This window comes from Chiloscyllium punctatum, chromosome 14 (assembly GCF_047496795.1).
Source record: "Chiloscyllium punctatum isolate Juve2018m chromosome 14, sChiPun1.3, whole genome shotgun sequence".
In the NCBI taxonomy this organism is placed as follows: Eukaryota; Metazoa; Chordata; class Chondrichthyes; order Orectolobiformes; family Hemiscylliidae; genus Chiloscyllium; species Chiloscyllium punctatum.
Genome location: NC_092752.1, coordinates 95,068,255 through 95,083,876, shown reverse-complemented (window position 1 = coordinate 95,083,876; position 15,622 = coordinate 95,068,255).

Sequence of the window (15,622 nt, the reverse complement as noted above, 5' to 3'; positions counted from 1 at the left end):
TGCCATTTCTCAACCCACTTCCCCAGCTGATCAAAGTATTGCTTTAATTTCTGAAATTTTGATAACCTTCCTCACTCGCCATGATGCTGCCTATTATAATGTCATCTTCAAACTTACAAATCATGCCTGTACATTCTCATCTAAATCATAGACATATGTAATATGCAGTGGTCCCAGCACCAACCCCTGAGGCATTCCACTAGTCACAGCCCTCCAGTCTGACCAGCATTCTTCCAGTATTACCCTCTGCTTCCTACCACCAAGCCATTCTTGTACCTAATTTGCCAGCTCCCCCTCAATTCCATGTGATCTAACCTTCCAGAGCAGCGGAACATGTGGAACCTTATTTAGGCCTTACTGGAATCCATATAGACTATGGATACCACCCTGCCCTGCTCAACATTGCTGGTCACTTCATCAAAGAACTCCAATTAATTTACAAGTCATGATCTCCCATAGACAAAGACGTGCTGAATTTCATGAAGGGCATTTGCCCAAAACATCCATTTTCCTGCTCCTCGGATGCTGCCTGGCCTTCTCTGCTTTTCCAGCACTATTCTACTCATATTCCGAATCACGTCCTGTCTTTCCAAATGCATGTATATCCAATCTCTCCGAATCTTCTCAAGTAATTTACCCACTAGATTTTAGGTTTTCTGGTCTTTAGTTCCAAGGTTTACCTTTGTAGCCTTCCTTGAATAAGGGACAGCATTCGCTACCCTCCAGTCGTCTGGGACCTGACCAGCGATGATGGTAAAGAACCAACCAGTGCTCCCGCAATTTCTCATCTATCGTCCTGCACTGTTCCTGAATATATCTGGTCAGGACCAGGAGGTTTTAGAAATACTGCAAAGTCTGAAAAATACGTCTATTTATTTCAGGTACAAACACCCAAAAGTGAGAAAGTGACCCAATGATGGTTAACATAACAAATTAGAAAATTTATTAATCATAGGAAATGACATCAGAATAATTCCAGATATTGTGGAAACCTGTGAATTCTCAGAAGTTTACTATCCAGAAAAGGAAGGCCATGAAACTGACAAGGAAACCAAAAAGCGAGCATACCTGCTAACAAACAGGAACACAAAGACTGCATAAATCAACGATTTTTTTTTAAAGGAAACAAAATAAAAGCAAGGTCAAGTGTGGAAATTTGTAATTGGGAGAGGAGAGGTCATTGTGGAGAACAGGGAAATGGCCAAGAAAATAACCAGTTACTTTGCATGTGTCTCCATGGAGAAATATCCAGGAAATCACCCAGTAATTCAAAGTGACCATATCGGCCTTCTGACGTTAAAGACAAAAAGTCAATTCAAATCAGTAACAAGGTAGTACTTGAAGATGTAGCTGGATTGAGCATTGCTAAGTCTAACGAAACAGATGTACTTCTCCTCAAAACGTCAGAAATAAATCCCCAAGAGTAGTATTAATTGCACTGTCGATGACTGTGTTTTGTTTTCCTGTACATTCTGCAGTGGCCTGAAACGATTGTGGATAAAAGTAAACCAAGCACTATAGATGAATGGAAGGGATCCAAACATCTACAAAAGGAAGAAGACATAGTGTGGAGAACTGCAGACCAATTAATCGACATCTATAGCGAAACTGTTGAAATCTATTACACAGGATGACATTTTTGATATTTAGAAATTAACATCAACAATGGCGAGAATCAGCATGCATTTCTGATAGAGAAATCGTACTTGATAAACTGCGGAATTGCTTGAAGTTGTTTCTTACAACATAGATAATGGGGAAGTAGTATAAGTTGCAGATATTGGATTTTCGCAAGGGCTTCTCAGTGAGTCTGTAAATGCAATGAATGTGAAGGGTATTTGGAGGAAGATATGTAAGTGGAAAGTTAAAGTTTGGTTTCCCTTCATTTAAGAGAGTCAGAACATAGATGTAAACACATGTTGAAGCAGTTTCACAGCGTGTCGATAGGACTATACCTGGAGTATTGTGCACAGTTTTGGTGAGCGAATCTCAGAAAGTATATACTGACCACAGAGGAAGTTCAATGGACATTCTCCAGATTAATCCCTCAGACGGTGAGATTACCTGATGAGGAAACTCGGCCTGTGTTCTCGAGAGTTTCAAAGAATGAGAGCTGGGTCACAGTGAAATTTTGAAAATTCACAAAACAAATGACAAGTTGGAAATGAACAGAACTCTCCCCTCGCTGTCTATTCCACATTCAAGGCAAATAATGGCAGGATCTTGGATAGGCCAGTTAAATCTGCAATATGGAGGAAATTCATTACTTGGAGGAGACTAATTAACACAGGTGCAGGGAAGCCTACTGGCAGGCAAGATTAGTGAGAATCTCCAGACATTCTATAAGAGTGTCCAGCGGAACAGAATAACCAGGGAATAGGTAGGATTCATTAGTGATTTGCCAAGTTGCAATCAAATCAACTTTAGTGGTAGGAGACAGAGGGTGGTAGTAGAAGGCTGTTTGTGTTTGGAGGCTAGTGTCCAGTGGTGTACCACAAGGATAAGTGCTGTGTCTCTTAATATTTGTGATTTGGAGGTGTTGGTGTTGGACTGGGGTGGACAAAATTAAAAATTGCATAACACCAGGTTATTCTCCAAAAGGTTCATTTGGAGGCACGACCTTTCGAAGCGCTGCTTCTTCATCAGGTGGTTGTGTGCTTTGATGAAGCACTTCGAAAGCTAGTGCCACCGAATAAAGCTTTTGGAGAATAATCTGGTGTTATGCAATTTTTAACTTCGTCTACCCCAGTCCAACACCAACAACTCCGAATCACAAATATTAAGAGATACAGAACTGATTCCCGTGGTACACCATTGGACACTAGCCTCCCAAATAAATAAGCTGATGTTTTGTGATTTTAAACATTATCATAAAGGATGCAGCTATGGACGAGGGGTGGGGGTGCCATAAGTAAGTTTGTGTAGTTGGCAGTGAGGAGGAAGGCCTTATGTTACAGGAAGATACAGGTGGAATGGTCAGATGGTCACATCAATGGCATTTGGAATGTAACACTGATAAATATGAGGTCATGCACTTTGGAAGAATGAACAGGCAGGGGAGGACTCAATGAATGGCAGCACACTAGGAAGCTCAGAGGGGGCTTCTCCACACATCCCTGAATGTGGCTGGACAGGGTAACACACAATTTGAGAAAGCGTACAGGAGCGTAAACACAGCCTTCACACATTGAAGCATAGATTATAAGAGCTATGCGGAACTTTCGTTAACTAAGATGGAATACTGTGTGTAATTCTGGGAGCTACATTACAGGAAGGATGTGATTGCACTGGAGGGGGTTCAGAGGAGATTCACCAGGATGTTCCCTGTGATGGAGCATATCAGCTATGGAGAGAGGCAGGATAAGCTCGGGTTGTTTAGTTTGGAGCAGAGAAGGCTGAGGGGGACGTGAATCAGGAGAATATGATTACGAGGGACATGGACGGGGTGGATAGATAACAGATGGTCATTTTAATCAAAGGGGCACACTGTTAAAGTGAAGAGTTTGAGGCTTAGTGAGGATTCGAGAACTGTTTTTCACCCAAAGTGTGCTGGAGTCTGTGAAGCACTTCGTAAGTGGGGAAGTGTTATGGTAACCTCCAAAATATTAGAAGATACATGGTTATGCACTTGAAATGCCATAAGATTCACAGCGACGGGTTTTGTGTTGGAAAGTGGGGCTCCTGTAGACCGTGCTGTATTTCTGATAGTACAGAGTCTGTGCTTGTGTGATTGTATGGCTGTGGAGGATCAATCATTCAATAGCTTAAGATAGGAATTGATGGGTTTCTGAAGAATATCTTATCAAAGTTATATGAGTGAACTTGTAATATATTTTGAAAACACGTCAATGGCAAAATTAAGAGAAAAAGGTGCAGCTTTCTTACAGTCTGATACCAGATAATTGAGGACAGGGAAATAGCAGAACAATGGAGCAAATACTTCAGTTATGCCTTCACAGAATAAAAAAAAATAAAGTATCCTTGCATTGCTCGGGAACTTTAGTCTGGTGAGAAAAAGGGAATAGAATGAAGTTAGCAACTAAAATGTTTTACAGAACATATTGGACTGAAATTAATAGGCATAGACAAAGTCAACAGAGGTTTACGAAATAGGAATCATATTTAAGCAAAATTATGGAGAAGGTATCAACGCAATACGATTGGAATCTAAGAAAGATTTTTTGATAAAGCCCCAAGCCTATTGTGCAAATTCGAATCCCATGGGACTGGGGCTAATATATGGTCATGGTTTTAGAATGGAAGAGCTGGCAGGAAACAGTGAGTAGAACAAAACCATGTTTGTTTGAATGGAAGGCTTGGAGGATATAACAAGGATCGAGATTTGGCATCCTGCTATTCCTAATTCACATCATAATTTTTGGTTGAGGGGCTCAATTGCAATATTCCCAAGACTGATGACTGCACAAAATGATGTCAGCTTGTGAGTGGATGAGGAGGTTATGAAAATGGTTCCAAAGTGATTGAGACAAGTGGAGTGACTGGGCAAATACCCGGCAGATGGAGAGCAATGGCAGAGATGACAGGTTGTGTACTTTGATGGGATCAATTGAATGGCAGCCCATCATTTGAAAAGTGATTCGTTGAAAAACAAATGATCAATAAATGAACTTAAGCTGCATTTTTGTTTATTTCTGCGCAGCCTTCCGAGTCCATGTAGGGCAGTGAGTTCTGAACACGGAAGTCAATACTGGGAATGGCATTGGCACACTGTATACAGTGTACATAGATTCAGCAAGTAGGGAGCTGTAATATTGAAAAGAATCTGGATCTCCCTGTAAACCAGTCACGGAAAGCAATATCACAGAAAGCAATACCAGGAGCAGAAGGCAGTTAGGAAGATAAATAATTTATTCACCTTCATTTCAGGGGGATTTAGAATACAAGAGCAAGCGTCATTTACTGCAACGGTACAGTGCCTTGATGTGACCCCATCTCGAACATTGTACAGTGTTGTGTGCAGTTTTGGTGTCCTTACCTAATAAAGGGCAAATCTGATATTGAGGGAGTGCAGTGAAAGATGACCAGACTGATCTCTGGGATTACTGGTTAGTTGTGGAAGCAGGGTTTGGCGTGACTCAGCCTGTATTCCATGGGCTTTAGAAAAATGGGTGGAGATCTCAGTGAGATATATAAAACTCTGACAGGGTGTGACAGATTTGAAGCAGAGATGATATTTCACTTTATAGAAAATGGTTCACGAATCGCATTGCAGTCAAATCATACTTAATAAACAAGCGTTATCAGAGAAATCCCTATATACTGATGGGCCGAAGGCACTATATTTCATAATGTTTAAACATATTTTGGGATATGAACATTGTATGGGGAAAACTGCATTGAGGAGATGCTCGGCCATGAAATAGCGTGGGGAAAGCTCAATGTGCTGAATGACCTCCTCCTCTCCTGATGTTTCTGTGAAGTCTGTGGGAAAGCTCTGTAAACGTTGTTACAAGCTCTCAGATGTTAGGAAGGATGTCTATGCAGGGTCAACAGAACTGTGTTTCCCACTCCCTTTTCTGATAATGAGGTTAATGCCGGATGTTCTGTCAGGCTTTATCCTTTAAGACCTCAGTGTAGTTTGATACTATTGAGTGTCTCACTTAGCCGATTCAGAGACCATGTCTGTGTGTCTGGAGTCACTTTTAGGTCAGACCAAGAAAGCACGGGAGATTCACTTCCTGAAAGTACATTGTGGAAGGAGATCGATGTTTACAATCAACATTGGACACTATTACTGACACCAGATTTTAGGTATCGATATTTTATTAATTATTTTGAACTTCCACCAGCTGCCAGAGCATTCGCCTGGTCTGGATTAGTAATCCAATGATATGTCTACTACAGCACCATCTCCACATGGGGACCTATCAGAAACCACACTGACCTGATTATTTCGGTGCTACCTGACAGCTCTACCGAAAAGTATTCCCACCAATGTGACTGTTGTGATGGGACTGAGGGGGTGTTAATTGGTTAGATTGTAATTATTCTCCAATTCAGGGACTGGACATAGTTGAGTAATTTTCCTCATTGCCAGGGAGATGTCAGAGTTGGAGCTGGAATGAAACGTCTTCCCCATGGGCACGGCTTACTGTGCAGAAAAAGTCTTCTGTCCTATTGCAGTAATGGGGTCAGGGCCCATTGCCTTTGTCGTATCTATAGTGTTCAGCTGTTTCCTCATGACCGTACAGCGATTCGAATTGCTTGAAGACTGGCGTCTGTGATTCTACGGGAATCATGATGAGTGTGAGGTGGATCATTCACTCAACGCGTCTGGCTGAGGATAGTGCAGACACCACATCCCTGACTTTTTTCACTGACGTACAGATCAGTTCCAATATTTAGGATGAGGATATTTGTGGAGTCCTCTCCTCCAGTAAATTGTTTAATCGTCCATCGACATTTATGTTTGGACGACAGAGCTTAGATCTGATCTGTTAGTCTTGGGATCATTTCCCCTCTCCATCAGACATTAGTTCTGCTGATCGGAATGTAACCAGTTAAGTGTGGTAACTTTAAAGGGTTTTCAACAGGTTTAGGTGCACGTGATTCCGACCCTGGCATGTTCACCCACACTCATCACTGAACCATGGATCGACTTGATGGTAATGGGAGACTGATGAATTATCGTCGGGCAAATGTTACAGATTGTCGTTGAATACAATTCTGTTTCTGCTGCTGATGTGGTCTACAGCATCAAATGATAACCCAGTTTGAGTTGCAATATCTACAATTCAATTCTAATGACTGTCCCCCACTTCACACCGAGACCCATTCACCCATCAGCCCTGAATTCTGTAACTAACCTGGTTTCTGATGCGGTAACACTTGCATTTTAATATTCTCATTCTGCTGAGGCCCTCTCCCTTTTGTCACGCCTCTAATTTGTTACTTTAACTCAATCCATTTAAAGTAATTATCTAAATCGTTTCTCTTCCACAATGTTACCTTCTGTATTTGAAGTGAATGTGTTTCCCTCTGTTTTTCTCCCTGACCATGATTAAGAGCTCTGTAGTGTCAGTGATGCCAGACTTATGTAGTTTCAGAGTCAAGGAACGTGTGCACCATGCGGTATTGTTCAGTCCCCAGTGTATGGCTCTCCATGTTGGACAGGATTTTTGAGCATCTTTGACATACTTCTTTGGAAATTGTCCAAAAACAGAAATTGCAGCATCTTCTGGAATGAATGCAGTGTTAAACTTTCAGATCAAGTGACGCTCACCAAAGCTCCCAGTTTCTCAAGCAATTTTGGTATATTTATTGCCAGAATCCATAGTTATTTGTTTTGTGAAAATTTGTCCTGTGCCTATTCATTTCTGGAGAAACTCAGCAGGTCTCTCAGTATCTGCAGAGACAGAGAAACAGCGTTAGCATTTCAAGCCCAGTGTGGCACTTCTTCACAACTGAAAAGCATTGGAAACTTGGCTTTTTAATATCTTGCCAGAGGTGGGAGATAGATGACAGGGAAAAGAGGGCGTGGCAAAGATAAACCGACTTTAGCAGTGGTGAACCAGAAGATGATATAAAATAGGTTTAAATTAGGAAGAAAGGTTTTTCTCTATTGCGTGCAAGATAAAGAAGACACAATCACACAAGGTCATAGGGAGGCTAGGAGGGAGAATGTTGAGTATGTGGCATTATAAAGATCTGGCCATAAATGTGTTGTCACTGTCGAGATCATCACCTCTTTGAGACAAAGGATATCAGGTGCTTGACTTCTTATTGGCACTAGTAAGCGTTTCATGCTGCCTTAGTATTGTAATGGGGGAAAACAAATCACAGTATGAAGTTTGGGCTGAGTATTGTTTAACTGTCATGTTTACTATATTTTCAAATTTGCAGTATTTATCTTTAAATGCTTGTTCTTGAAATTAGTATTGGATGGAGTGTGGAAGGTTGAGGGATAACATTATAGAAGTTTCTAAAATCATGAGAGGTATAGATAGGGTGAATAGCCAAGGTCTTTTCCACAGGATGGGGGAGTTCAGCCGGAAAAGGAATAGGTTTAAGGTGAAAGAAGGAAAATTTGCAAGGGACGCAGGGGCAGTGTTTTTACACATTGGGTGGCATGGGTATGGAATGAGCTGCTAGAGGAAGAGTGACAGATACATGTACAGCTAAAACATTTAAAAGTCATTTGGACAAACTTATGGACGGGAAACGTTTAGAGGCATATGGGCCAAATGAAAGCAGATGCGACTAGCTTAATTATGAAAACCTGTCCAGCATGGACATTTAGAAAAGCTTCACGCAGGTTCAGTGTGGGTCTGAGAAAGGGAAATTATACTTTGCCCTGTAAAATCATGCAAAGTATTTCTGGAGATGCCTGAGAATGTAACAAGCGGACTTGATAAAGGGGATCTTTTAGACACCAGGCTTTCCAGAGTTTTTCCACAAGCTATTACATAATAAAAGTTCTTACACAAGAAAGAAGCTCGTAGGATGATAGAAAATGTATTAACATGGGATGATGATTGCTTAACATATAGAAATCGGAGAGTCAGGAATAATGGATCTTCATGATAAAGGTATATCTGCTGGAGGACCACAGCTATCAGTCCGATGGCATGAGTTATTGCCACTCTATACTGATAGGCTGAAGGAGGGAGCTGAGTATACATCCGAGTTCGAGGATGACACTGAGAATCAAAAGGCAGGATGTTATTTAATGGAGAGGACTTCCAAAAAAGAACAGTACAAAAGGATTGGAGTGTTCCTGTGTAGGAAACTTCAAGTCAGCATGCTGATAAAGCAAGTAACTAGGTTTGTTCATTAGCCGACTTCTAGGAATGAAAGAGTTGTGTTATTGAGAATCTGTAAAATGGAGAGGCGATTATTCATTGGGGTTGAAATGAATGAGGAGTGATTTTGCTGAAAAATACAAGACACAGAAGGGACTTGAGAAGTTAGATGTCGAGAAGTTGTTTCGTCTCCTGAGTGGAGTCTCGAACTCGAGGACATAGATACCGAATATAGAACATCGATTTCTATCTGAGATTATAAAGTGATGTCTTCTCTCAGAAGGTAGTGAATGTCTGGAATTCCCTAACCCAGAGAGGTGTGGAGGGATACAAGGAGTGGGCAAGAAAGTGGAGTCGAGCCCTGGAGTAGGTCAGCCATGTGGTATTAAATGACAGGGCCAGCTTGAGTGGCCAAATAGACTCCTCTTTTACATATTTATTAATTTCACATGTTATGCTTTTGCAAAGTAACTGGTTATTTTCCCGGAAGTTGTGTTGTGTAATGCTACACTCGGTGAGCCGAGGATTTGTTTGAGTTAACGCTGTGTAGGGGATGGGGGTTGAATTCACAGTAAATCTGGGTCTGTAACACCACTCACATCTGCAGCAGACGTTGCGGAGAGGGGAAGCCTGGAAACAAAGATTGGGGGTGACTGTCACTTCCTGATCCAGCCTGGATTTTCCAAGTACATTTCCAAAACTGCACCTAACCATCGGAGTGGCCTCGATCTGTCCCTGTGTAGCAGGTCCGAAGGGCTGAATGGAACATCAGAACATAGGGCTGAGGGACACGAGTGGTCCATTCGGCCCTTTGACACGACTCCACCAGTAAATAAAGTCGTGGCTCATCTCACTGTGGTCCTCGCTGCACTTTTCTCTCCATGCACCATTATCCCTGATTCACCTGTCTATGGAAAATCAGCCTCGATATAATATAAAGATTCTGCGATCCCAAACTTCTGGGAAAGAGAATTCCCACTTGAATGAATTCCCACTTTGTGATTTTTTTTCTCACTCCAGTTGTGACTGAGGATGGAGGGTGTCACTCTTTCCTTTTCTAGTCCCACTCTTCCACTGCTCACAACAAATTTTAAATGTTACCGGGTTGGTGATATGGCCGATGATAAAGGTCTCAGACTGGGTCAGGTTCAGTGATAAGAACAAGTCAGGCTTATTTCATTAGTCAGCGACAAGTTACTAACAGAACTAACGGAGGCGGCTGTTGGATATGAGAGTAGCACTGCTGCCTCACATCACCAAGGAGCTGGGTTAACTTGTCATCTCGGGCGACCCTCTATGTGGAGGTTGAACATTCTCCCTATGCCTGTGTGGGTTTCCTCCCAGTGCTCCAGTTTCCTGCCACAGTATAAATATGTGTAGTTTAAAGTGGATTGCACATAGTGCCCAGGGGTGTGTAGGTTGGATGGGTTAGTTAGGGGAAATGCAGGTTTACATGGTTAATTGAGGGCACGCACAGGTGGGATGCTGTTTGTCGGGTCAGTGTGGACTTAATGGACGGAATGTCCTGCCTCCACACTGTAGAGGTTCTATGAAAATGACAATAAATTTGTACTATACAAACACCGAGTGGTTACATTCCTAATCCACACTTATCAATGTCTTGTATGTTCAATTCTCATTCCAAGAGTAACCTGTTAAAGGCACAGATGGAAGGTTCATAAATAACAACAGAGTCAAGGATTATCGAGGAATGGGCAGCAATGCGTGGTGTGGAGGGAAATGTAGACAGTGGTATCAAATAACATGGCTTCAGAACCTCCAGGAATATAATGCAATATGAAATGATAATATCGATAAAATGTAAAGGGGAATACAAGATGGCGGCGATTCAGAAGGTCTGCTTTGTTGGGCTCTACATCAACACACGGGCAAAGTGGTTCTCTAACCCACCACATCACAGCCATTTACTTCAAATTCAACACTGAAAGAGCGATAGAATCTTTACTAATACCAATGTGTCAAAGGGAAATAACAAAACATGAGGAAAGGATCGAGTAAGTCCCAGCAAGCATTGAACATACCTGAGGCCGTAGCTGCAATGCACTCTGCTCGTTCGATGGACCCAGTTATCTCACCAGGTCTTGGTTACTGAGTTCATCATGTTTCGTGAAATGATTGAAGCCATGATTGAAGAACAGTTCAGCCGTGGCTGGAACCGCTCTCAGCCGTGCTCCAAAAACATGAGCAGCAACTTGACAGCCTTAGAAGCAGAACAGACGGGTGCCAAGTGGCGAACTGCAGCGACAGAGTCTGTGACCGATTCCTCTCGGGAGAGGATCCTCACCCTTGAAAAACAGGTCTGCACATTAACTGAATAAGATGGCGACCTCGAGAACAGGGGTAAGATGAAAAATCTTCACATCATCGCTTTGCTGGAGTGGACAGAAGGTGGTCAGCAGGTGAGTTTTTATCAAGAACTGGCTGCAGCAATTCCTTCACTTCAAAACTGAGGAGGCACGGGTGAAGAGTGAGACAGTTCATCGGGTTACGGCACGGAAGTCAGACTCAGACCAACGCCTTCATCCTGTCCTTACACGATTATATCGTTATAGGGACAAACAAAGACTGATGGAAGCTTTCAGAACCCGGGGGAAAGATCCGATGGGTTTAATTCAGTAGAACTCCAGGATTATGTTCTTTCAGGACTTTTCAACGGCGGGGATTCAGGAAAGAAAATCTTTCGATGAGATCAAAAGAAGAGTAAGGGAACTCTGGATTCAGTATTCCTTACCGGACCCAGCGGTGCTCTGTATTGCTTTCAATGGATCCAGGAACTCGTGTGACTCTCCAGAGAAAGTGAAAACTTTGTGGACATTTTAAAGTAAGCTGGATATTTAGATAATCATGTTTCTCCTAAAGAAATTTTGTTGGATTTTTCTCGTATTAACCAGCATTAAATTATAGTCGGGAATGGGTAGAGTACTCATTTTTAACTTCTTCATTGGTATTACAACACTTTTTCTCTTTCTTCGCTTGTGTCTGGGGTGCAGCTCAAGCTGGAGGGAGTTACAAAGATAGTTGTAATGACTAAGTGCCGACCGAAGGGCAGTTCAAGCCCGATTTTGTTGTTAATGGCACTGGATTCCATATTGGTAGCGGACACAAGATAAAGCTTTGAGATATGTAAGCATCCCCAGTGGGCGGTGGGGGGATCAATTCCCCAATCGAGTGTCTTTGGCGTTTTGGATTATATTTCATTCTTTGGTTTTTTTATGTGTTTAGCTTTGGAAAATTTTGAGAGCTTGTTAGTTATAGTAGTTTTAGTTTGTACAGTTGTTTTAGGCTCAATGAGTCTTTTTTTCATTAATGATCAGCGATGTGTAATTCGATGTGAAACTCTAGAGTTGAAATGTTGCTACAGTGCGTTATGGATAATGATGTGCTTAAATGTTGTACCTGGAACATTAAGGGGAGCCACCTGCCAGTGTAGAGGAAAAATGTACTTTCTACTCTTAAAAAAGGGATGGTGGACGTTGTCCTATTGCAGGAGATGCACCTTGATGACAAGGAACATTTGACGTTACAGCAGGGTGGGTTTGATCGGGTTTTTGTCTTGTCTTTTAATACTAGGAGTAGGGGAGAAGCCATACTAGTTAGGAAGAATCTTCCATTTAAATTACGAGATTGTATTAGACACTCACGGAAGGATCATCATCCCCAAAGTCTTGAACTGTGGGAAATAATACAGTATTTTGAATGCTTATTGCCCCCTGGCGCACCCTCTTAAAATCCTGGCAGATGCATTTTCCAAATTAAGTTATCTTGCATCGTGGCACATGATTGTAGAAGGAGATTTCAAATGTTTTATGGAGCCCACGGTGGACAGAATATCCAAATGTCCCTCAACACCCTCGTTACAATGTAAGCAATTAGTAGATTTGTGTGCAGAACTAGAGCTGGTGGATGTCTGGAGGCAGATCTACCTCAAGAGTAGGTATTTTATTTTCTTCTTTAACCCGCACAACTGCCACACGAGGGATCTCTTCCCCATCCCTGCAACAATCTTAGATACGGTGGCATCCTGCACAATTGGGAATATTACCCCAACATACCTGCACCAGAAGTAAGATAGAAGCAACATAAGATTATGTTCTATGCAGATGAGGGTCTTCTTTTTTTTCAAATCCCACAGTTTCGGCAGCTCACGTGATGCAATGCATTAATTGCCTTATTGTCTTTTCTGGCTATAAGATTAATTTTACAAAGTTTGTGGCCATGTCTATGGGAGGTCTCAGGGAAATACCTGATGTTGAAGGCAAATGCTGGTTTTCTTTCAGTTGGTCACGGGGGTGATTTCCCTATTTCAGTATGTTCAGTACATCAGTCTTTGATCATTTATGTAACGTGAACTATGTCCATTTGTTTGACAAAATTAAACAAGACCTTCAAAGATGGGAGGCACTTCCAACATCCTGGTTTGGTCGGATAGCTGTTCTTAAAATGAATTTCCTTCCTTATTTGCTATACCCCGTGTGAATGTTTCCTTTGATGCTTCCCAGACAGATAGTTAGGGGACTTAATGGCTGGTTTATCTCTTTTATTTGGCACCGCAAGCGACTCTGTATCAAACTGCAACTACTCCACAGATTGTGGGGACTAGATCTCCCAGATTAAAAGCTATCAATTAAGCTCTTTATTATCTCATGTTAGTGTCTGGGCCACTGAGAACTCTGTATCAATACAGTTAGATATTGAACCCTCTCAGACAAAGTGAAACCTTATTAGTCTGCTGGTCTTAGACAAAATAACAACATTTTTGGAGTATTGCCATGACCCAATAATTATCAATACTGTTAAAGCATGAATGACAATGCGTCAGATCGAGGGCAATTCAGCCGAAACCATGTTTCTTACCCCTGTAATTGGTATCCCGGGCTGTCAACTGGGGCTAATGGATTCCAGGTTTAAACGGTGGGCAGCCAGGGGCGTGCCTTGCTTGAGTGATTTAGAATTAGTAGAATCCCTACAGTGTGGATACAAGCACATGGGCCCAGCAAGTCCGCTTCGAACTTTTGAAGAGTAACCCATCCAGACCCATTCCCCTACCATCCTATAGTTACCCTGATTAATGCTCCAACCTACACATCCCTATGGGTGATTTATCAATAGCCAATTCATCTAACCTGCACATCTTTGTATCCTGGTGCTGTGAGGCCGCAGTGCTATCTATTGAGCCACCACGTGTTATTTGAGGAAGAAAGAATGACATCATTTGATCAAATAACTCGTAAGTATGGACTACCTAGTAGTGAAATCTTCTGTTTTTTTTTCCAGATCACAGCTTTGTTTTTTTTAAAAAAACACAGACTCTTACAGATCCGATAGAGAGAAGTGGGTGTTTATTGTTTAGAATACATTCTCAGTCAGTTCTCTTTATCATTAGTTGGAGTGTGTCCCCTCAGACGAGACTGTGCAGCTTTGTGATGTCTACGAGAGAATGTTGAGGGTTCAAAAAACCTCAGAGAGATGGGAGGACATTTGTGAAAATGCTCGAAGGATTTTGATCTGGAATAGGACCCATTCCATGCAGTTGAAAATTCTTCATGGGTCTATCTGACCCCAGATTATGTCCGAAAATTCAGTGTGGGATTATCTTCAGCATGTCCGAAATGCAGAATGACTACAGGCACACTTACTCATTGCTTGTGGTCCTGCTGCAGGCTTCATCTATATTGGAGCTCTGTGGTAGGTGTGATAGTGTAGGTCGATGGGACTGAATTGGACACGGACCTGTTTTCTCTATTCCTGAGCCTGCCCAAGGTACTTTACACAGATGCACATGTGAAAAAATATCCTTACTTTCTGTGCTAGCTAAAACATTCTCTTGTGTTGGATGTCTGAAACAACCCCGCCCCCCCCCCCCCGGCCCCACCTCTCCCCCCCACTCCCCACCCCGGGTCTGTTGGGTCGTCGTAAGCTCTTCATGGAGAATATCCCTTCGGACTTTCTCACGAGAATGGTGCACCCAATTACAGAGATTTATTTCGCTGCTCGTTGGATGATACTTGAACTGCTGTGCTCTTCCACCACCACTAATCCAGTACAGAGATTTATATCAGACATGGCAGACCTTTTTGGATTACCGTGATACAGGCTTATCTGCCACTCTCAGAAGGACTTTTACACAGCCCTGACGATATTAACTAATGAATCTTATGCCAGAGAGGAAGAATAATGAACATAAAAATGGATACCAGTTAATTCTCTTGAAGAACGAGAGCTATATTTTGTTACGCTGAATTGCATTATTTATTCATTATTTATTGTTTATTTTTGTTTTTCTTCTGTCCATTTAGTGATTGTAACTTGTTTTGTATGTACATGCACATGGGTGTAGTTTTGATCAGTTACTTGAGTTGTGTTATTATAATATTAAAAATCTTTTTTCAATATAGATATTTCAAAAAATTTTAAAATGCTCACATCGATAGAATAGATTCCGCAAGAACTCTCATTCGAGAGACCACTCATGGTGGTTGATCCTGAAGATCACCACACCTCGGGTGATGGGGTGAGGTTGAGAGAGCGTCCCCTTCATGGTCACTTCTGCCAGTGTGAGGAATTGAACCTGCGCTGTTGGCTTCCCTCCACATCACAAACCAGCCGTCCACCCAACTGAGTGGGAGACAGTATAACTGTTGCACACAGAAACAGTCACAGACAAAGGACAAGAGAATCATTCTTAACAAGGAAAGTGGTACAATTCAGATAACAGTCAGGATAACGGCTGAGGGTAAAAACGTTCTCTGCTCGAAATTGTATTTTATAACAAGACGTGTTTAGAATCTGTTTTTGATTTAATATCATTAAGTTGAGTCAAGTGAGATAACCAGAATTAC